Source organism: Onychomys torridus, chromosome 18 (genome assembly GCF_903995425.1).
Source record: "Onychomys torridus chromosome 18, mOncTor1.1, whole genome shotgun sequence".
Classification (NCBI taxonomy): domain Eukaryota; kingdom Metazoa; phylum Chordata; class Mammalia; order Rodentia; family Cricetidae; genus Onychomys; species Onychomys torridus.
Genome location: NC_050460.1, coordinates 13,012,350 through 13,034,568, shown reverse-complemented (window position 1 = coordinate 13,034,568; position 22,219 = coordinate 13,012,350). Strand labels below are relative to the sequence as shown.

At 39.9% G+C, this 22,219-nt stretch overlaps 1 pseudogene; it reads right to left on the bottom strand.

The window, feature by feature from the left end:
• Window positions 1-513: 513 nt before the first annotated feature.
• Window positions 514-1,087, bottom strand: LOC118569841 (annotated as a pseudogene).
• Between the last annotated feature and the right edge of the window lie 21,132 nt (window positions 1,088-22,219).

Here is a 22,219-nt window from a genome sequence, read left to right as displayed (position 1 = left end):
GATCTCAATGATTATCTAGAGATTGAATGATAATCATATAAAATAGATACGAGGGATGCCATACTTAAGTTTATTTATTTATTTATTTATCTATTTATTTATTTATTTTTCATTCCTATGGCTAAGTTTATTACCCCTGTTCTCTTCTTGTACAAAATTTAAAACTTTGAAATCCAGGCCCAGGTGGCAGCTAGAGTCCCCCCATTTGGTGAAACTGTGAGGTTCCAGTCTGGCCTTACTGGGTTTCCAGGTCCAGCCACAGGCTGCGATCTGGCTATGGAGCCAGGCAAGGCATCCAGGTAAAAGTCCCTGATGGGAACAGCCACTAGCCTTTGTCCCTGAGTTACAGTTCACATTGAGAAGGCTCAGGCTGCAGGGCTATGGCAAGGCTGTGAGGTTCTGTGGTGCCCAGGAGTTTCCCGGAGAAGATGTCACCCAGGCCTTTCTTCCTTGGCCTGGCCAACGCCCTTCTTTATCTTAACTCTGTGCTCTGGGTCCCACTTGCCAGGCAGCCTAGGAAAGAACCCTCCAGGAGACACCCAGGACTTTCCTGCTTGTTCTGTCTAGGCAGAAGTGGCAATGATGCCACCTGGGGTTCTCAGAGGAAAAGGGTGATTCGATTCGGGAAGCCACTGTCTTGCAGCCATTGAAGGAGAAGAGCTGTTCAACCTCTGGGAAGTAAGTGGTGCTGTCCAGCACAGACTGAACAGCTTCCTCCTGGGGCTCCAGGCCTAGTTGAACCAGCTCATAGAGTACACAGTGGTGCACGTGGTAACGCTGCAGAGGGAGAAAGGGTATCATGGCATCCAGCAGGTGTTCCTCCATGATGCCAGACTGCCAGAAGCCATGGTGAGGGTTGTCTAACACAGCTCGGGAGACGGCTGGCTCCAGCTCCTTGCAGGCTGTCCCTGCAGCTGCGCCATGCCTCCAGGGCTGTCTGGTTGATCTGCTCGCCACCAATATTGCTGATAAAGATGAAAATGGCTTTGCGATAGTTGGTCCCATACACAACCCAAAAGGGGCCGAGGAAGGGCTGCAGGACTTCCATCAGGCCAGGGGGCAGCTTGTCCATCTCAACAAAGAGGAAGAGAGATCAGCCACAGGCAGTGAGGTTCCCCTGGACTCAGCTCTTGAGATCCTTCCGGCAAGGCTGGCCAGAAGTCGCATTCGCAGAACGAGCCGAGGCTGTAGCGCAGAGAAGAATGTCCCAGGCAGTGGTGGTGGCCAAGACCAGTGCGAGCAGCCCAAATATCGAGCCCTAGGGCCAGCAGCATCACCTAGCAACCGCCATCCGGTTGAGGCCTGATTTCTGTCTCTTAAGTTTATTTTTTTCCTCTTCTTTTTTTCCCCCCTCTATTTCCTTTTATTGAAAATAGTTTTTTTCCCCCCATACAATATATTCTGGTTAAGGTTTCCCTCTCTCAACTCCTCCCAGATCCTCTCCACTTGACCTCTCATCCAAACCCACATCCTTTCTGTCTCTCTTTCTTGTTAGAAAACAAACAGGCATTAAAAAAATAATAAAAAAGAAAAAATGAAAACAAACAAATAGGACAAAACAAACAAATGAACAGAATAAAAAGAGCGAATTAATTTTCCCCAAGGGCGTCTCATTGGGTATACAAACCACTCTTAAATAGAGGCCTCACACCCAGCAGTAGATGGCCAACACAAACCGAACTTTATGGCATTTTTTAAGGTTCTTTGTTTCATAATATTTTCTGGGGCTTTTAAAAAACCTAATAGGTGCTTTGCGTGTACATTATGGTTTCTGGCTTTTAGTGTTTATCGAATTTCTGTGTGTGAGAACGTGTGTCTCTGTATCTATCTCTATGTGTTTCTTGTGTTTTTTCTTTGACTTTTCCCTTCTGTTTGTATACTTAAGTTGAAATTCAGTTGTCTCAAGTTCAGTCAGTACTGGGAATCCTGTGTTTTATTGGCAGTCCTGGCTCTGATATGTACCTCTGCTGCCTCTTTCTCTTTCTCTCTTTCTTCCCATCTCCTACACATACTCTCTAACTTGGCACTAATGATGCTGGCCTCTATTCCCTAGGTAACACAAAACATCTATTCAACTTCTGGGGCCTGTTTTTACATGCCAACATAGGGAGAAAAGGGTCTAGGGGTGACATGGTTTGGGACTAAATTATCTATTACATCATTCTCTGTAGCCCTAAAATTTTCCAGTCCTGACTTGCCCAGCAGTCTAGATGAATCTTTCCTACCTGTGTTCCACAGCCGCTTATAACATAATCACTCAGAGGCTTATATTAATTACAAACTGTATGGCCTATGGCTTCAGCTTCTTGCTAGCTAGCTCTTTCATCTTAAATTAACCAATTTCTATAAATCTATATGTTGCCATGTGGCTGTAGCATTACTGGTATATTGACATCTTGTTGCTCCTTTGGTGGCAGTTTTGCATCTTTCCCAACTTTGCCCTTCTTTTCTCTGTATCTCTGCTTGGATTTCCCACCTGTCTGTAAGCTTTCTTACTATAGGCCAAAACAGCTTTATTTATTATCCAATGGGAGCCACCCATATTCACAGCATACAGAAAGAATCCCACAGCAGTCCTCTCAAACCATCATGAATGAATACACCATCACAATATTGTCTTATTCCAAACATATTTATTGAATGCCTTCAGTGACCCAGTGACTGTTAAGTCCCAGAGGACAGCTCACAGAATGCAGTTTGCCTCATGGACAAATACTAAGTAATTCTGTGAGTGATACTCAAAACCATAAAGAAATTATTACACAGTTGAAATGTCTAGAATGATCCTGGAAGCCCCACAGGAAAGATGGTGTTTGAGGAGAGACATACAGGACTGGTGATTGCTAGACATGAGCTATACCAGGAAAGTGTCTGTCAGGAAGATGAAAGAGTGGCTCAGAGACCTTGATGGGATCATGCTTGATATGTCTGAGGAGCAGTGAGCATTGAAGTAGAAATGTCCAAGATGGGTAGAGAGGTGTGTGCATTGGTGTATTTTGTCTTGTACACTGCAGTATATTGAGATTAAAAAAATAGACAGATAGGTTGGTAATATTTCTGAGGAAAGAGTTAAGTTCTGATTTGTATGCTAAAAGGAACATTCAGCTGGCATTGTGGAGCCATACAGAGGAAGAACACAGCCTTCAAACAGGACTGTGATGCTCTGGTGGAGTTGGAGGTCTTAACGTGGGCCAGGAATGTGATGGATGGGAAGCATTTGTGTACAAAAGCCAACTAGATTTCCTGATGTGCTAGATATAAAAGAGACGTTTTAGGAGAGAATGGGGGGACATGGCAATAAAAAGAGGATCTTGCTGTGCAAACATTAAAATAGCCCCACAGCCTTCCTGCTCAGCTGATTCCAAATGCCTTACTTAAGAAGAAAATACATTCACATTTCCTACCAGTCATTGTGTTTTGTTTATTTATTTTTCCTCCAGAGATGTTCATTGTTTAAAGCAAATTGAAACAATTGACCAATTCGCTGTACTTTTGTTTCAGAAAATATCGGGTTATTCTCCATAGAGATGGTGGCATCCGATTCCCTGTGTTCTATAACCTGCTTCCCTCAGCTCTTGGCATTTTAAATTGGTGTTTATCTCAATATTGATTTAAGCTGTATTTCTTAAAACAGTTTCTAGTTCTTTTTACAGTTAAATTCCTTCTTCATTGAAAAAAAGGCATCTTTCTTTACTTTTACTTAAGTCAGAATAATGTTTCTACACTCATTGTTTATTGAAGTTACTTTTTGACTGTTACATGTTTTGTATGTGTGTACATGTGCACACCTGCTTGCCACAACATGCATGGAGAGGTCAGAGGACATCTAGTGATGTCATTCTCCTTCGACCATGAGTGTCCAGGGTCAGACTCAGATCTTCAGGCTTGGCATCAGATGCCTGTACTGACTGAGCCATCTCACCACACCATCATGCTATTGTCAGGTGTAAACGTGAGGCTGACAAGACAGCTCATCAGTGAGGAGACTCTGCCTCTCTTGTGCAGGGCCAGGGCTCAGTAATCAGCACACACAGAGAATATGGCTCATGACGATCTGTGGCTCCAGCTTCATGGGTCTGGATTCCCTCTCAGGCCCCTCTGGTACCTGCATACTCATGGTACACATTCAGAGAAGTAGCCACACATATCAATAAAAATAAAAATAAATAAAGCTTAGAAAAGATTAAACACAAACACTTTTGTATTTGTTTAAATGTTTTACTGGATACCCGCTGTGTACACTGAGATAATGATACCTGACTTAAGGGTGGCAGATGAATTAAGATAAAGTATAAATAAAAGAAAATGTTAAAATTGTGACAAGAACCTTTTTGGTGAAGAGTTGGTAATGGTAATGATTAACTTTTACAAAAAAGCACTTGCTTAATATAGGTGAATCATACGATTTAATCCTCAGTAAATAGATTAATATTTTCATTTGACATCTGAATGAGTGGATACTCTGACATACCTAGTTATGAGTGTTTGGAACAGGATGCAAACCTGGGGACCACTACTTCTGGACCTATGTCCTTAACTTACATTTCTGCCTGCGAATAGTATGGGAAATGGGCTCCACATCGTATCAAAGAGAAAAGGGTCACAGCAGACCCTGCAATGCCTAGTCATATTGGTGTAATAGATCTGGGATTTGAGACATCACTGCATGATGAACAGTTCTAAAAGGTCCCCTTTGTGAAGTGTAAAGTCTTAGGCACTTTATGACAGGAAGACTGCTCTAGTGACATTCTAAATTTTAAATTTTATGATTTTTTTCCCTTTGGAAGAGGAAGCAATTTTCCCTTTGTCATTCACATGCCAGAGACTGGAGGTATTTTTTTTTCTTAGTGGAATATTTCCTGGACCTGTACAGTCATATGATGCTTTGAGAATATTAAACATTCTTTTATGCAGTGTGTGTAACACAGTGAATTTTATTCTTTCCACTTTTAACCAAACAAAATAAAGCATAGCAAGACACAGAGTTATACATCACGCTGCTGATCTTCCCAGGTCTATTTGCACAGTGCACAATATATCAATTGTATATGACAGCTATTCTCTCCCAATCAGTCCTGAAGCACATCTTAAAATGACCAGCGGGAGACGAGTAAATGAATAGTACCCGAGATGTTGACTTTCATCTAACACAGGACAATCTGGTCTTCAATTGGCTACTCCCAATTTGTTTTTGCACTGTAGTAATAAATGGTTTGGTTAATGTTTATGCTTCAAACAAGTAAGATATTTGGTCTCGAGTAATATTAAGGTAAGCCCATTTACCTTTCCATCAAAACTCATCATGATAGCTCTATTTTCTCTAGCTTTGCCGTGGAAATCTTGTCCTGTGTAATTGGTAATATTTCAGCATCCTATTTTATATGTAGGTGGTGGAGAAAATTTAATTGGTTAGAAGCAAAAAATAACCTTAAAGTATCATCATTTACAATTATCTTCATCTGTTTCAATCTTTTATTTCTTCTTACTAAGTAGGAATATGTATCCTTTGCACTCAGGTCAATTCTGCTTTTGTTCTAAGCCCCAAGAACAGTGAGCAGATGTCTTTGTGGCTGATGCATTGCTTCTTGTCCCTCATATTAGAAAGCTCTAATAGTAGACAATGGTTACACACAAAGTAATAACTTTGGATAATGCTCCTGTTGTGCAAAGAGACCACAGAGACACGAACTCACCAAAATGCAAAAGCAAGGTTTATTTCAATTCAAGCCATGGCAGGGACCTTGGTCAAGGCTAGAGGAGGTGCCCGCCCCTCTGCAAGCTCAGTTTTTAAAAGCAAAAACCACAAGGTTACATCATTTAGGGGTGCAAGCACAGATACAATTCTGGTTGGCTCAAGTTTTAGGGGCTTTTCATAATTTCTGTGTTATCTTACTTTGTGGTTTTAACCGGTTGTTTGTCAAACTTTATAGACTACCTCCGGCATTGGGGCATTCTGTGGTTAATCAATTGCTACCAGATAGTCCTTCAAACATCCTGACTTTGTCCATTGACCTATGTCAGCAGCTCTGAGAATTTTGAAACTCAGGCCTCTTTCAACCTGGGATGAGGGGCTTGTGTGAAATGGGGGTGCTTTGGTTCTTCATTCCAAATACCTAAAATCCAGTCAGTAAATGTTTGCTGCAAGCTGCAAAAATATAAAAAGTAGGATTTCAGCTGATTATGACAAAGCTAATACCTGGAAGAGGCCAAGGGCCTTCCAGCCTCCCAGAGTTCAAGCTGAGGCTCAAGGAGCCTTGGTGATATTTATCTTTTTGATTATCAGCTGTTTCCTGATATGAGTTTCTTGTGTGCTATTGTAGCTTTTTCATCATTTATTGGGCACCTTATCCCCTCTACTAAAGGAATATTTAGATAACCTTGTGCACTGACAGCTATGCACAGCCAGAACCCCAGTTCAAGCCTCCCTGTAATTATCGTCATTGGTAGCATCCAGCCAGGTCCAACCCTAGATGGAGGAAAGTACCTTATCAGAGATACCTCTGTTCTCTCTAAACACAGACTTAAGCATCCATCCAGACTATCCGTTTGAGAAAGCCTGGCAGATGTGCCAATTAAGCTTAATTTTCTCCTTTCCCAAATCTTACCTCTAGTTCCAGATCTTCCTTTAACTATCACCAGAGGCATCCAGCTGTACACAGGTTGCCTAGCGACTGAGCTCACTTTCCCCCACCCTGTAGAAAAAAATGCAGATAGCTTGGACACATAGGAGCCACAGGGAAAAATAGGGCAGTTTTATTTTCTCTCATTGACCTGGCAACTTACAGATTCTTAACATTTTCTACCAATCACATTTAAGGCTATAGTGGAGCATATAAGATCCCTCTTCTTAGATATTACCCAAATTTAGCCTTTAGTTAATTCATTTCCCCATTAGTCACTTCCCTTTTGGGTTGCAAATGATAATTAACAATTACTGCCCCTCTATGTGATTCTTATCATCCTTCTGTTTGACCCTGGAAGCCTGGCTTTGCATTGCCAAGGGATTACTGCTTGTAAGTGTATATATACCAGGACTCCCAGGGTATGAGGGAACAGAGAAGAGAAAAGAGAATGGAAGAACTAGATGGGTAAGAACTTGAGAGGAACAAACTGAAACGGGAAAGAACTAGATTGAATATCTAGAAGAGAGTCCTAGAGGAACAAGACGGAAGATGAGGAAGAGTCAGATGGAGAAGTACTAGCTGGGTAAGAACAAGCTGAAAAGGACCTAGATGAGGCAAAATTAAGACAAGAGAATTAAGACAGAACTTAGAGGGAGCAATAGATAAGTGAAGAGAGAAATCAGCCAAGAAATGAGCTAGGCACAAGAACAGAACTGAAGCTGTGTAAATAGGATGTTATGCCAGAGGAATTAAAGCAAGTGGACTATAGAGCTCAGAGTGCTGAGATTCTATTTCCCAAAAATAGTCCTCACCATTAGTAGTTCTCTCTCCTGAGTGCCTGGGATGTATAATATTAAGGTTGGTCTGTAAATATTATACAAAAATGTTAATAATGTTTGCATTTACAGGAAGTTGGAAGACTGCTTAAGCTTATTTATGAAAAGACTGGCTTAAAATCAATGTCATAAGCTTCTAGTAGAGGCTCATGAAAGGGCCATCGCCTCACAAAGCTGCCTGTATACAAGGCACTTAGGAACTGTGAAGGATGGAGATCTGAGGAAAAGGAGCCAAGGCAGATGTTCTTAGCATCACCTGGAGGATGAACAAATTCTGTCAAATATTTACAAGAGAAAGAACACCAGTGTGGTGATCTGAATAAGAATGGCCTCCATAGGCTCATATACTTGAATGCTTAGTCACCAGGAAATGGGAACTATTTAAGGAGTATTGGCCTTGTTGGAAGAGGTGTGTGGCTGGGAGTGGGCTTTGGGGTTTCAAAAGGCCATTGCAGGCTCCAGTCTCTTTTTCTCTTGCTGCTGCTGCCTGTGAATCAGGACATAGCCCTCATCTACTTCTCCAGTACCATGACAGCCTTTGTGCCACCATACTCCCTGCTATGTTGGTAATGGACTAACTTAAGCAAGCCCCCAGTTAAATGCTTTTCATTTATGAGTTGCCCAAGCTTTTGGGCTAAAAATGTATTAGTGACCCTGAGTATAAAAGCCTAAAGAAGAACACTTAATGAATGTTGTCTATGTTAATGTTTGTGAAAAATGTGACCAACTCTTCAACTACCCAGGCCCAGAACCAGGTCTATGTGTTGACCCACCCCATCTGTGATCTGCTAGAGCACATGAAGGGACCAGTCAGTCCTGTAGACCCAAAGCTTCAGGATCTCCACAACATAGAGCAACAGCAGGATAACCAAGAGAAGTTCCAGTTAGGGTCTAGCCTCAATAGTATAGCAGAAATCAGAGACCTCCTGTTAGGATACTGCAACAACTCCAGCTGCATGACCACACATGCACAGTTCAGCAGCCAAGCAAAGGGCCTTATGTCTTATGTTATCTGTGCACAGCATGGTCATGCAAAGCCCACATGTACATGTGCTGGGAAATCCTTAAAAATCTGGTCTCCTCTCTTCTGCTCTCTCCTCCTCCTCCTCCTCCCTCTCTCCCTTCTCTGCCCGTGTCTTTCCAACAGACCTGGTCATGCTCCCCCCCCCCCAAAAAAAAAGCTCTGATACTGGCTTTTGTCATGCCTTGTGACCTTTCCTTAAAGTGTAAAAGCGTGGCATTTAAAACAAACACCTCCAACCAGACTGATGACTCTTTGCAATGAACACTTGCAAGTAAAGATATATATATATATATATATATATAAAAGGGGTTACTCTGTAACTCAATATGTCATACTACCGTTTCCATGATGAGATTGATTTTTCCTTTATTTTTTCTTTTTTTCTGTTAAAGTTTATTTTATTTTATTGGGGGGTGGTTGCAAGGGCAGAGGGAAAGCAAATACAAAGGGATAGGGAAATGAATGGGATAGAGATGCATGATGTGAAAGGCACAAAGAATAAATAAAAAGAAAATCTGAAGTGCTTCGTAACATTTCTAAATCTATAAGGCCCAATAACCAGTCTAGAAATTAAATTGTCAATTTTAATTTTTAATAATGAAATCAATCCCAGTGTTACTGTTAACCTAAAACTAGGATAATTTCTGGAAGAGCTCCACACTGTCTGACAGATAGATGTCTGATGTTCTTTCTTCCAATGTGGGGTAGTTAGCTACTCTTGTTGAAGGTGATCCAATTTTTGAAAGTCATGTACAATTTCTTGACCGAAGTTTGAACATTTGTTCCATGGACACAGGTTACATTTCTCTAGTGTGGATATGTTGTTACCTTAGTTCAAATGCAAATTAGTAGTGCTATACACCTTGCCTTGAGTTGCTCCTAATATATACAATCTTTATAGAACTGTACATTTTGAGAGTTAGTAATGTGAGTCTAAATGACTCAGATTTAAGTCAAGATTTGAATCGTTGGAATATAACATGAACCAAGCAGAAGTGTTTAACTTACTCATTTTCCCCCCTCAAAATCATCTCTGATTTAATTCTCTTCAAATACAGTGATTAGTATTCCTTCTACAGTTTATATCCAATAGTTAGACACATAAAGCAGCAAAGTAGGGATGTTGACCTTATTTAGAATATTAGCTTTGCCTTTTCAATTAGTTATTTGAGAATTTCACACAATATGCTTTTGATCATATTTACCCCCTTTCTAAACTTCTCTCAGATCCACCTTCCTTCTCTAGCCAGCCAATTTGTGCTCTCTCTTTCTTCTTTTTTAACCTGTCGAATGAAGTGTTGCACTTGGACTCTTAGGTATGTGACCTTCTGGTTGAGCATGGTCAGTCTACTGAGGGGGCCAGGCAAACATCATGTCAGGCCCCTAAGAACTCAGTTAAGAACTAGGCCCCAGTTCCTCTAAGTACTAGGCCTGGCTAATCCTTCCCTACCACAGGTAATAACCAAATAAGGACAGAATCTGGGACTTGTTCAGACTTGCCCTAGAATGGAAAACTGTAGCCCTACTCAGCCCACTCCTGCTAGCCCTAACAAATTGGAAATGTACTAGCATAACTGCCACTCCCATAAGCCAATCGTAAATGAACTAATGACCTCATTACCCTAGGACCTCCCCTTGGCTGTGCTTAAAAGGAACCCATATGTCCCTCTCAAGGTCATCACCCTTTTGTATGGGTAAGTGACCCCACGTACATGTGATATAATGAATACTCTTGTTTGCATTGTGCTGGTGGTCTTTCTTCGGAACTTCTCTCAGACTGTAACACCTACCAGAAGCCACATCCTTAAAAGTCAGACTCTTTCTCCCCTGTCCTCTTTCTTTCTCCCGGCAGCTAACATTTGCCACTAGCTCCTTAGCTCGGTGTGGGGCTTCATACCCACCTCCCCTCTCCATGCTGGGACTTCGTCTGGCTTCAACTTGTGCTGGTCTTGCATCTCAAGAGTTCACTTGTATACTTTAACTTTCACTGTGTTATTGGGTTTTCCATTCTGTGTTTTTAAAAATCCTACTATGTTTACAATGTAAAAATATTTAAATTTTTCATAGAATACATTTTAGCCATGTTCTTCCCTCCTCCCAGTTCTCTCCCCTCCCCATTGAACTTCATATTCTTTCTCTCTCTTAAAAAAAGCCAAGCCGACACAAAAACAAACATAAACAAACAAAAAAGGAAACACACACACACACACACACACACACAGAAAAATAAATACAAAACCCGAAACCCCCCCCCCCCCAAAAAAAAAAACCCCTCATCATATAAATGAAAACAAAACCAAACAAACCCATCATGGTGTCTGTTTTGTGTTGGTCAACTACTCCTGAGCATGTAGCTGGCCTGAATTGTGATTGATAGACCCCATGTCACTCCATTGATGAAAACTGACTTTCTCTCTCCTCGTATCTACCAATTTCAAACAGTTTCTTGTTTAGGAGTGGCACATTGTCTTACTTCCCTTCTCGGTGCTGAGATCTTGTCTGGCTTGAACCCAGGAAGGTCTTGTGGGTGATGCCAGTCTCTGTGAGCTCATATGTGTATTATACTTTTGTATCTGAATGAAGATTTTTCCTTGAATTCATCTCAAGCCTCTGGCTCTTACACTCTTTCTGCCTCCTCTTCTGCCTAGATCCCTGAGGCTTGAAAAGGGGTGTGAGATACAGACATCAGATTTAGAGCTGAATGCTCCAATGTCCCTCACTTTCTGCATTGAACATTAGTTTTCAAAAATGTAGAGAAAGCAAATGAGCGAAGAAGCTATCTGTGCGACCACTGGGTCATTACACAGCTTATATCTGCACCACTGTGACACCAAAATTGACATAAAGTGAGCATTTCAAATGCCTCTGGCATACTCAGCACCTACATGGTGTTTAACATTTTGCCTTTAAACACTATGTGAATATAAGCTCAAAGCTAACATAAACAAATGAGAAAAAGAGAGCCAAGACTTCTACTTTCCCCTCCTGGCATATTGAGTTAGTTTGAGATCAGTCATCATTATTCCTAGAGCCCATTAAAAATACATTCACTCTTGAGTATTCAAACTTTTGTTTTTACAGATGACATTGGGTCTTAACGCATTAGTGGTTTCTGCAAATAGGCAGAGGACACTTTCACTTTTGTTCTGACAGAATTTGTCAGACAGCATTAATCTCCTGAGGAAGAAAAGCCTGAAAAAAAAAAAAAGGCAATGGATTCAAAGTAAATTAGACAGGGTGAAGAAATCATTGAAAATTGAATGGTTTTCATGGCATGATAAAAAAATTAATGTTTCCTATTTCATTTCTGGGAACACTTGAGGTCTATGCATCTTTGGCTTTTCTCATACATTTTTGCTTCAAAATCTCATGTTGAGCATTCATGGTAGGAACTGTTATTAGCTATGCATGACACAGAAGAAATTATAACACAAAGAAGTTAAATAACATGCACCATACTGCACAAACAGGCAGCCTCTGACATGGATCAGACATAGATGTGTCTTCCAAAGAGTACTGATTAGTACTTGTATCCAAGTAGGATAAGAGATAACACTCACAGTAACAAAAATACTGAATATGTCTTCAGCTATGGTAGAGTGTCAGCAAATGAGTGCACGTCCCTTTTTCTTTTTCTCTTCTAGGTAGGTCTTAAGAATGTTTGAGTTTTTAGTAAACTCCAAAAGGAAGGTTTGAGAGCATTTTCAATGAGATGCTGGCAAAAGAGGCACATTAGTAGAGTGATGTTAAAAGACTCCCAAGTTTCATCATCTTCCCTGTTCTCCTCTGGAAACATGCCTGAAAGTTTCACCAAGTGATGAAGAATTAGATAAGGTGTAGGCTTCTTGGATTCAGGGTAGATAGAAAGCCAAAGTTGTTTCTTCCCAATGTCAGTCTTAGCACACATCTCCATGATGCTTTATTTTGCTCCTGCCTTTGGTCCTTCTTTACTCATCAGATACCTGAGTCCTGGATACACACTTTCATTCTTTACGTTAGTTGATTCTATACAAGGACAGAAATATGACTTTGACTTCCAGGGTCTTTTTCACCTCCTTACTTTGAGATAAAGAACGTATATATACATTATGTCTCATAAATCAAAGTTGGTATTCTTGTACTGTTCAGTGTGAAAAAAATAGAAAATAAACAATTCAGAAAAGAATGAAAACCAGCATTTTCTAATTTTTATTTATGGGAACACTGTGTTGTTGTGATTGCAGTGTGTCTGAAGCCCCTGCTGAACACACTAAAAAATAAAGAATAAGCAAACACACACACACACACACACACACACACACACACACACACACTCACACACACACACACACAGTGGGGGAGGAAGAGAAACAGGGAGAGGGAGATGGACAAGGATACAGAAGGGCAGTAGGGAGGAGAGATCAATCAATAGATCAATAGTTTGATGAGAGAGAGAGAGAGAGAGAGAGAGAGAGAGAGAGAGAGAGAGAGAAAGAGAGAGAGAGAGAGATTATCTTATGAATCAATATATAGAACTATCAATTGTATATTATAGTGGAGAAACCTATACAGAGACAAATGGACCCCTTAGTCTCTCACACCAATATTTTTTTGCAATCTTCATGACATGATGGCAATATCAAAATGATTTATACAAGAGTAATGGCCTGGAGAGGAGGTAAAGGCTATTAGTCAGTCTGATTTTTAATCTAAGCTTATGACTATCTTTAGCTTGGTCATAAACTGTTTAAATGAAATTGTTTTTTTTTTCCTATACAGTTTGGTTAACCAAATGTCTACTGTAAAAATGAGATAAAAATCAAGAACAATCAAAAGCAACTCATACATTTCTGGCTTATACCATTGTATGTATGGTGATGATATTTACTTAATGCAGGAAAGCTGGTGTTGGTAAAGGATGCTGAGCTCTCAGCTGGCCATGTTGAGCTATCAGACATTCAAGAAAAGAGTCAAGTAAGAAGCATTATAAATATGATGTGTAGATCAAGATCTGTTTCAGAAGTAATGATATGGCATACAAGTAGTATTCAAAATAGGAAAAGTAGAGGCTGGAGAGGTTTAGCAGTTAAGGATTTTTCTCACTCCTCCAGAGGACCTGAGTTCTGTTCCTAAGATCCATGTTTGGCAGCCCACCCTGGCCTGTGACTTCAGCTCAGAGGGATCTTAGATGCCCACTCACCTTTTGTGAATGCTCATGCTCTTTGACAGCCAACCTGCTTTCAGGACACTCTAGGAGATGGTGTTGTGGGGATCAGGTACTCATCTTGGAGACTAGATATTTTCTGTTATAGATGATAGCAGGGAGCTGCTACAATGAACTCTACTGATTTTTCAGTGCAAATTTTCTTCAAGAAATTTTGGGGGGATTTGGAGTTGAAAAATGGGTTTTGCGTATGACCATGTTTTATTGTATACATGTATGAAAGTTTTCAAGAATAAGGAAAAATAATTTTTAAAAAGAATGGAAAAATAGTAAAGTCACAGTTTATCTTTCACCTTTTACCAAGCACATCTGAGTTATGACTGTTTCATCCGGTAAGAAGATACTCACCTAATTTTACTGTTGCTTCTGTTACCCCTGATTTATTTATTTTTTCTTTTGAGACACATTTCCCTATGTTGATCAAGAGGGCCTTACATATGCTCATGGGGTGTTCTGGTCTCAGCTTCCAGAGTAGCAGGAATGACAGATGAGCATTGTTGTGCCCAGCTGTTTTTGGAACCTAATAGCTCTGTCAGGGGAGGGGATGAGAAGGCACCAGACACCAGGAGTCAGTTGAAGCAAACAGCAGACTCATTTATTCAATAATGGGGAAGGCCTTATATACCCTCCTCCCACCACCAATTTGTTGGCATTTCTTAGTTGTCTCTTATTGGCTGGGCATGATCAGGAATTCTGACAGTGCCAGTTGCTAGGCTCTTAGGCAATTCCAGGTTGGCTCATAGGAAGTACGTTATGTGCATGCCTTGGCAACTGGTTTGAGCCAATTTCCTTGACCCTATGGGCCTGTCCTACTACATCTATCCCTATTTCTGAGTTATTAATGTTAATTGTTCATTATCTAGCTTCTTATGAAAATGCAGGGTTCTCTCTCTCTCTCTCTCTCTCTCTCGTTTTTTTTAAACACCCAACCAACCAAAGTTTCTCTTCCCTCCTTTCTTCCCAGTTCCTCCCTCCTACCCCCATCCCCATCCACTCATCCTCTACTGTTTCTCTTCAGATACAGGAGGGCCTTCTATGGATATCAGTCAACCATGGTTTATCAAGTGGCAGTGAGATTAGGCTCCTCCTCTTCTATTAAGGCTGATGAGGCAATCCTGTAGGAGGAATGGGTCGCAAAAGCAGGCAGCAGAGTGAGAAACAGCTCTGCTCTCACTGCTAGGCGTCTCAAAAGAAGAACAAGTTATACGACTGTCACATAGAGAGAGGGCCCTCAGGAGCGAGCTCCCTCACAGGGTATGGGTTTCTAGCTGGGCAGGTCATTAGTTGGCCACTCCTACAATTTCTTTGCCATCTTTACAGCAGCACATCTTGTAGGCAGGGCAAATTGAATGTCAAAGGGTTTGGGTTTGTGGCTGGTTTGGTGTCCCAGTCCCTCCATTGTAATATTATGATTAATCCATGTGAGTCTATTAAATGGGTAACAGAATTTGTTAAGATATAAATTGAGGAAATATACTCATGATTACAGAACAAAGTAGACAACAGAAGTCTTCCTCTGATCTGAGCAGTAGCAAATCCACCTCACAGGAAGGAGCAGAGAGAAGAGCATATGACCCTTCTCCAATTATAAGAGGCCAGGTACCATGGCAGGAAGTACCGCCTTCTTTGGGCCATATAGCCAAATGGGCAAAGCAAATACTACTACACGGGAAGTCTTATCTGGTTACAGGAGATGGCCAGTTAAGGCTCTGTATCCCCTATTGCTAGGAGTCTTGGCTAAGGTTTCCTTATTGGAGTAAAGAAAACAATTATAAATGGAATTATGTCTGGGCTGTCTCCCTCCTATCTTCCAGTTATGCTTGTGGGGAGCAGAGGGGCCCCAAAGCATCTCCTCTGTGAAATACACATCTTACTGCAATGGGTATGCATTGGGTTCCTCATGGCTCACACCCTAGTCTCAATCTCTCTGTTTTAATTAGGTCTTCCCCACATATTTTTCTCTATTGTGCTTTGCTTAGACAAGTAGCACCACGTCCTGTTTAAAAGGAATAACGGAAGAAGCAAATTACAATCAATGAATAAGGAAAATAGTCATGGTATCCATTTTTTTTCCCTCTGAGTGATTCCACATAAATCTATGGCTTTACTGTCTCCGCAGATGCTGCTTATTACTTGGCTGTGCTGGGCTTTCAGCTCCCTAGACCCTTGAAAACACGCCCCCTGTTTGAGGGAATTTCCCAGGTTACTTATCTATGCTTCTCCCCGCCCCCTCCCAGGCTGGTGCCAGAAACACTTCTTTCTTAGCAGCTGCCTGCACAGGCTTGAGTTGCACAGGCTGCAACCACAGACACCGTCTATGAGGCTTTGAGATCTGAGTGTCCACCAACAGATGCCTCGGAGTCCATTCCTGCTGAATTGGCCTCGGAAACATTTAGCTCCACTGATCCCGTGAGCTTCCAGTTCCCAGCACAAGTGAACCAGTGAGAGCAACTGTGCTGAAATTGTTAACAGTTGTTTCTCCATTGAGATCAGCTGTGTACTTTGGGGGAACCTTCCTAGCTACGTAGCCTCTCTGCCTCATTCTTAGATCCCCCAGGACACTCATCTTACCTTAAAGGTTTGATGCCCTCATTCCTTAGGGCTGTTTACTATACATAAGTCTATAATAAATTCCCACTATTAACTCTGAACTAAGTACTGATTTCAAGACGCTGAGTGGGGGTGAACCTATTACCTACCCTTCAGCAATTATTTATATAAGGATCATGCTTCTGTGGGGGGAAGATTTTCAAAGGTTTACAAACTACAGCTAAAAGATTTGATTTTGACCCTAAATTCAGAATAATAAAATATGTTCTCCATAGCCCTTAGCAATGACCTTGTAATATAGAGGCTCATAAAGTAAATGGTTCCAAGCTTAATCATTCTTTGTTTAATAACATGAATTAATTTCCCTCAAAGGGGGCAACTACACTTATACGATAATTTCAATGTCTGATCCAAAGTATTTTTTTTCCAAAAAATGTAAAGTATTTCTCAAATATAATGCTGAGAACACTGCAGGTGCTATAATGTATGAGAACAAGATCATTGTGTTTCAAAAATCTGAAATAATTTTGGAAGTATTGGTCAAAACAACACTCTCAGAGAACAGGCAGCATATGCATTTGCAAAATTAAGTGCAGAAGGAATGATGTCACACAGAAAATTGAAAAGTCATTCCAAGGACAGTTTACATAATTGAGCACAATATCAGAAGAGACATTTCTAAAACCTGTAGGAGGGAATATGGTACAGGACCCTAGTTCCTTCAAATGTAAAACTTTAACTATGCACAGCAGTTTATGGATCACCATTTCTCAATGGGAGTGTCCATAAATTATCAGGTTTGGTATTGATTCTAAGAGCAATTGTTCTCATTCTTATTTGCACTCATAGCCAATCTGGAAGGAAAATGGACTGTCACATGTTTCCCAGAAAATACCAACTTTGGTGCAAACATGTGGTAAAAGAAATAAAATGTGAAGCGCCCCTCATGAGGCTAGAAACTCAGCTGATGTGATTTTCCCCTGTATTAGATTTCCTCTGTATTAACAAGCACGATTTAATGGATTGGACCTTCCATATGCTGAAAAAGCTTAAACCACTGGCTTATGAAATAGCTGTGAATCCAGAACAACCTGGGGGACTTAAGATGGGAAAATGCTGCTAACACAATTTCTCAACAGGGAAAAACAAAACAAAACAACAGAGTTATATCGTTACTTGAGTGGGGGAACAGGAGATTTCCAGAGATTTGACAGTACTGCCATTTCAGCTTTAAATGCAGAGCATCTGGGTTAGAAGGACCAACAACCCTAAGTATAATGCACACAACTATGTGAGTCCACTGAGGAGAAACAATGGGAAACTAGTCTTCCAGAGGGAGTTGGCATAATAAAGTCTGAGTTTGAAACATTTTTCGGAGATCAATTGTTGATCCATAGATAATTAGATATCCAGGCAAATGTCAGCTTATCAGTTTTAGGCTTCAAAAAACAAAGCTAAGGGCTGGAGAAAAAGGAGGAAATCCAACAGCCAACCTGTTACAGTATATAAACAAAAATAGAGAATGATGGTCTACACTAAAGCAGTAGCAAGAATCTAGAAGAAATCTCAAATGGTTGCTAAGTAGCTACCACCATATGCAGATGGAATTTGGATTTTAAGTTCATACAAGTTAATTATGGTAAAATGAAAAGGATTTTTATTCTGAGACTTTATGATATTCTTTGTATTTTTGTCCAACCAAGAGTTGTAGACATATGAGTAAACAGAAAATAATAATCAATACCTCATAATAAAACAGTGGCTATACACCAACAGGGATCTGACTACAACACTGCACTTATTTAAGTCAGCTGCATAAATGTATTTAAGGCTTGCAAATGTAGTTTAAGAAATCTCAGCAAATAATTAAAACTATCATTGTGAACTCAAAAGGAATTGTAGAAATACAAGGAAGAGTGAGTACTGAACAAAAGTCCACTGAATAAGCTCACATCTAGATAGACTAGATTGGAGCTAGCTAAAGAAAGAGTCAGTGAACTGGAAGACTGGTCAGAAAGAAGTTATGGAGACTGAAATTTAATAAAAGAATTGAAAACAAAGACACCGTGAGCGAGTAACAGCAACTGAACTGGAGTTTCTGAAAGAGGCTGTAGAAAACAAAGAGATATTTGAAGAAATAAAATCATTCTGAAATTTCCTGAGAGTTATCAAATTGAAGATACAAGAAGCCTACAAAAACCTACACAGAAAATCACACGCAAAGAATAGTAAAGACCAAAGATAAAAAGAAAAGTTTAGTTGCCAAGAAAATGACATCTAAAAGAGAACAAGGTTTTTATATAGTCATAAATTTCTTACCAGAGAAGATAAACCTACATGCTAAAAGGCCCTAGTAATCCCTGAATTCATATTGTATTGAGCAGCAATTCTGAAGTAAAGGTAAAATAAAACACTTTCAGATTAAGATATTCATTGTAAGAAATTACAAGAAAGTTTCTAAAGCTGATGTGGAAGGTCCACGTGGTTACTAGATGCTTTAGGAAAGAAGTGGACTACCAGAAATGATATTTTATGACAGTTTCATAAATGTATAATATAATTTTGACCACATATGTCTGCACTACATACTCTTACCCCCTCCTTCTTCCACTGAACATTTTCTTCCCAACTAATTATCTCCTACTTCCATGTGCTGCTTTTCTGTTTTTGATTAGGTTTTTGTGAATGACTATGTGGTAGGGGCACTATTTACCTGAGCATAGGTTTAAATGGATTTATAATGGCAGGTATGAATTACCCTTTATGGCATGAGATGCCATACCAATCAATAAGCTGTTTATTAATTATCTCTTGCCTTAATTTCCACCATTCTGATAAAACACCATGACCTTAAATGTACTGAGGAGGAAAAGGGTTTGTTTATTTCATCTTATAGTATGGTCCACCATCCAGGGAAGTCAGACCAGGAACTCAAGGCAAGAACCTGGAGGTAGGAGCTGATGTAGAGATGATGCTTATTGGTATGCTCTACATGGCTTGTTCAGCCTGTTGTTTTATAGCATGCAAAATAACTAGCCCCTGGGGTGGTACCTCCTGAAGTGATCTAGGCCCCTCCACATCAATAATAAATCAAGAAAATACAGAAGTTAGTGGTCTGCAGGCCATGCTGGTGGAGGAATATTCTCACTTCAGGTTCCTTCTTCCAAAATGACTCTGGCTTGTGCCAAGTTGACAAGCAAACTAAGCAGCATACCTCCATAGCATTCATTCCCATTGTTGCAACATTGGACACCTCTTGCTTATCAGGTTGGCACTGTATTCTCTCAGAGGGATATAAATATTTAGAGCAAAGATTTTACCATCGCTTTACAATGGTGATATACTATGGAGTAGGTTTCATTTTTGAAGTAGGGCAATCATACAAAACCCTTGAAACTCTGTCAGACGGATTGAGGACCAAGATGGATAGCAAGGTTCTCCAGAGTAAAATCTTCAAGTGTCTATTGAAGACTTCACACTCACCTTTTCCCATCTTCAGAAATTCCCTGGTTCAAACTGGTCTAGCCAGTTGAGAGGTAAATATTATACTACCAAACTCAGGACAAAAGTGACATAAGCCTACCCTGCTATGCATTCCTTTAAAATCCAAGCTTTGACTCTATCCAATAACATTGCTATGTAAGTTTTTTCATTTAAACTTTTATATTATGAGAATTTCATACATGAGTACTGTATTTACATAATTTCCACCCTTTCTCTCCTATTCCAACTCCTTCTGTGTACCCTACATGCCTTCTCAAATTCATAACCTCTTATTATTTATTATTGTTTTAAACACAACCTGACAAGTATATTTAGGGTGGCTCCTTTGTATATATAACTGGGAATCTAACTGATCAAGGGAGCTCATACCTGGAGAAGACTGCTTTTCCTCTTTTGTATCAGTCACTGATTGAATGTAGCTCTTCATCTAGCAATGAAGCACTGTGAAATTTCCCCCATTGGCATGTGGACTGGTGTTATCCTGAGGCAGGTCTTGTTTGGGTGGCCATATTGTAGAGATTTCATGGTAATGTCTAGATAAGTTTAAAGGGAGTAATAAAAGTGATACATCATCTTTCACCTACAGTGTGTATAAAAATCTCAAGAATCAGAAAAAACTGAAAAATAATCAACAGTAAAAGATCAAAGAGGGGCTGGAGAGCTGGCTCAGCATTTAAGAGTGCTTGCCACTTTGTGGAGGACCTGAGTCCAGTTCCCAGGACCCACCTGTCACGTGGCTAATGACTGCTGAGATTTCCAACGCCAGGAGATCCAACATGTTCTTTTCTTGCCATATTGGGTACTAGCACATAAAGCACAAATCCACATGAATGAATAAAATATTTTTAAAAATTAATTGAAAGGATGAGACTCTAGATAACTTTGATTTTGAAATTAACAGATTATTTTGAGAAGGAAACAGAGAGAACTGGACACGGCAACAAAGCATATAGTAGCAGCATGTCACATCAATAAAGAATGGACCTTCTGTAGATGAAATATGCAATATGGGAAACAAAGAACTCATTAGAGTAGCATATACATATATAAATTTAGTATTAATCCATTAGAATAAGAATAAAATCCTGTCATTTGCAAGAAAATGTGTGGAACTAGACAGTGTTATTATACAAAATATGCTGGATTCAATAGAAAAATATCACATTTTTCTCTCATGTGGAAATTATTTTTATTAAGCAGACACGAAAGTAGAAGGGAATCTGTGATAGTTAATCATTGTAGTAAACTTGATTAGATTATAGAGTGCCTAAAGGATTTGGAATGCACACCTCACCTCAGGGTAGTCTGTGCAGCTGATTGCAAAGAGGCTTAACTGGAGCACAGAAACCTTCCCTGAATGTGCACAGCAGTGCGCAGCACTTGGCTTGGCCAAGGCCAGGAACTGTAACAGTAGGCCTCCATAGCTGCTAGTTTTAATACATTTCTTTTTTTCTTTTTCTTTTTTTCAAAAAATTTTATTGGACATGTGCAAGATTTGTTCTCCTGGGTACTAAGCAATTCATTGGAGATCTGATGAAGGGTATAAAGGAACGGATAAGCAAATTAGATCAATGGTGTGTGCGTGTGTGTCTGTGTGTGTGTGTGTGTGTGTGTGTGTGTGTCTGTGTGTGTGTGTGTGTGTGTGTAGAATTCTTTTGGTAATAACCTAGATGTGACTGCCAATTTCTCTAATGCATATATGACAAATGAAAGTTGAGTAAATAAGATGACTCTTCCCACATATAGGCTAGGTGCTTTTGAGATACTTAAAAACACAGAGTCTTACATAGGATAATAGTGTATAAAACTAGACAGCATGTTCTTTCTCTTCATCTTTATGAGTTTAATCATAAATGGCATCCCAAATACCACTTATAACTCATAGTAACACAAATAAGGAAGTCCAAATTAAACAACTGGTTGAGAAGAATAAGACTATCTCCCAGAGGACGAAATACATGAGCATGAAGACAAAAGAAAACGGAAACACAGAAGTCCAAATGCAATGAAACATAAGTGGGGTTGGGATAAAAAATTTACAGTTTTACAGTTAGCTAAAAAGGCAGCCACCATGAAAAGGTAAGTGGAATAAAGAGGATATTGAATGAAAGCTGAGGGGTAAAAGTTTAACCCAGGAGTTAAACCCAGGAGTGTCAGTCAAGACACCAGTCATGTGGTTGGCAGAAGGGAAATAATAAGGATCTGCAAGGAATTTGAGAGCACAGTCTCAGTACTTCTCGTGTGTCCAATAGAGAAGACTGTACTTAAATAAACAAACAAGTAGAAATAACACAGTGTGAGCCTTCAAAGCAAGGTATTAATGATCCTGTGAACGAGCCTTTTGCAATGAGTAATCCATGTACAACCATATATTCACTTGAAATCTGTACCATGAATGCCAAATAAGGAGTGTTCAGAAGGAATGGAAATTTCTAGTGTAAATCAAACATTCCACCAGAAAAATAAATGAAATTTTGAA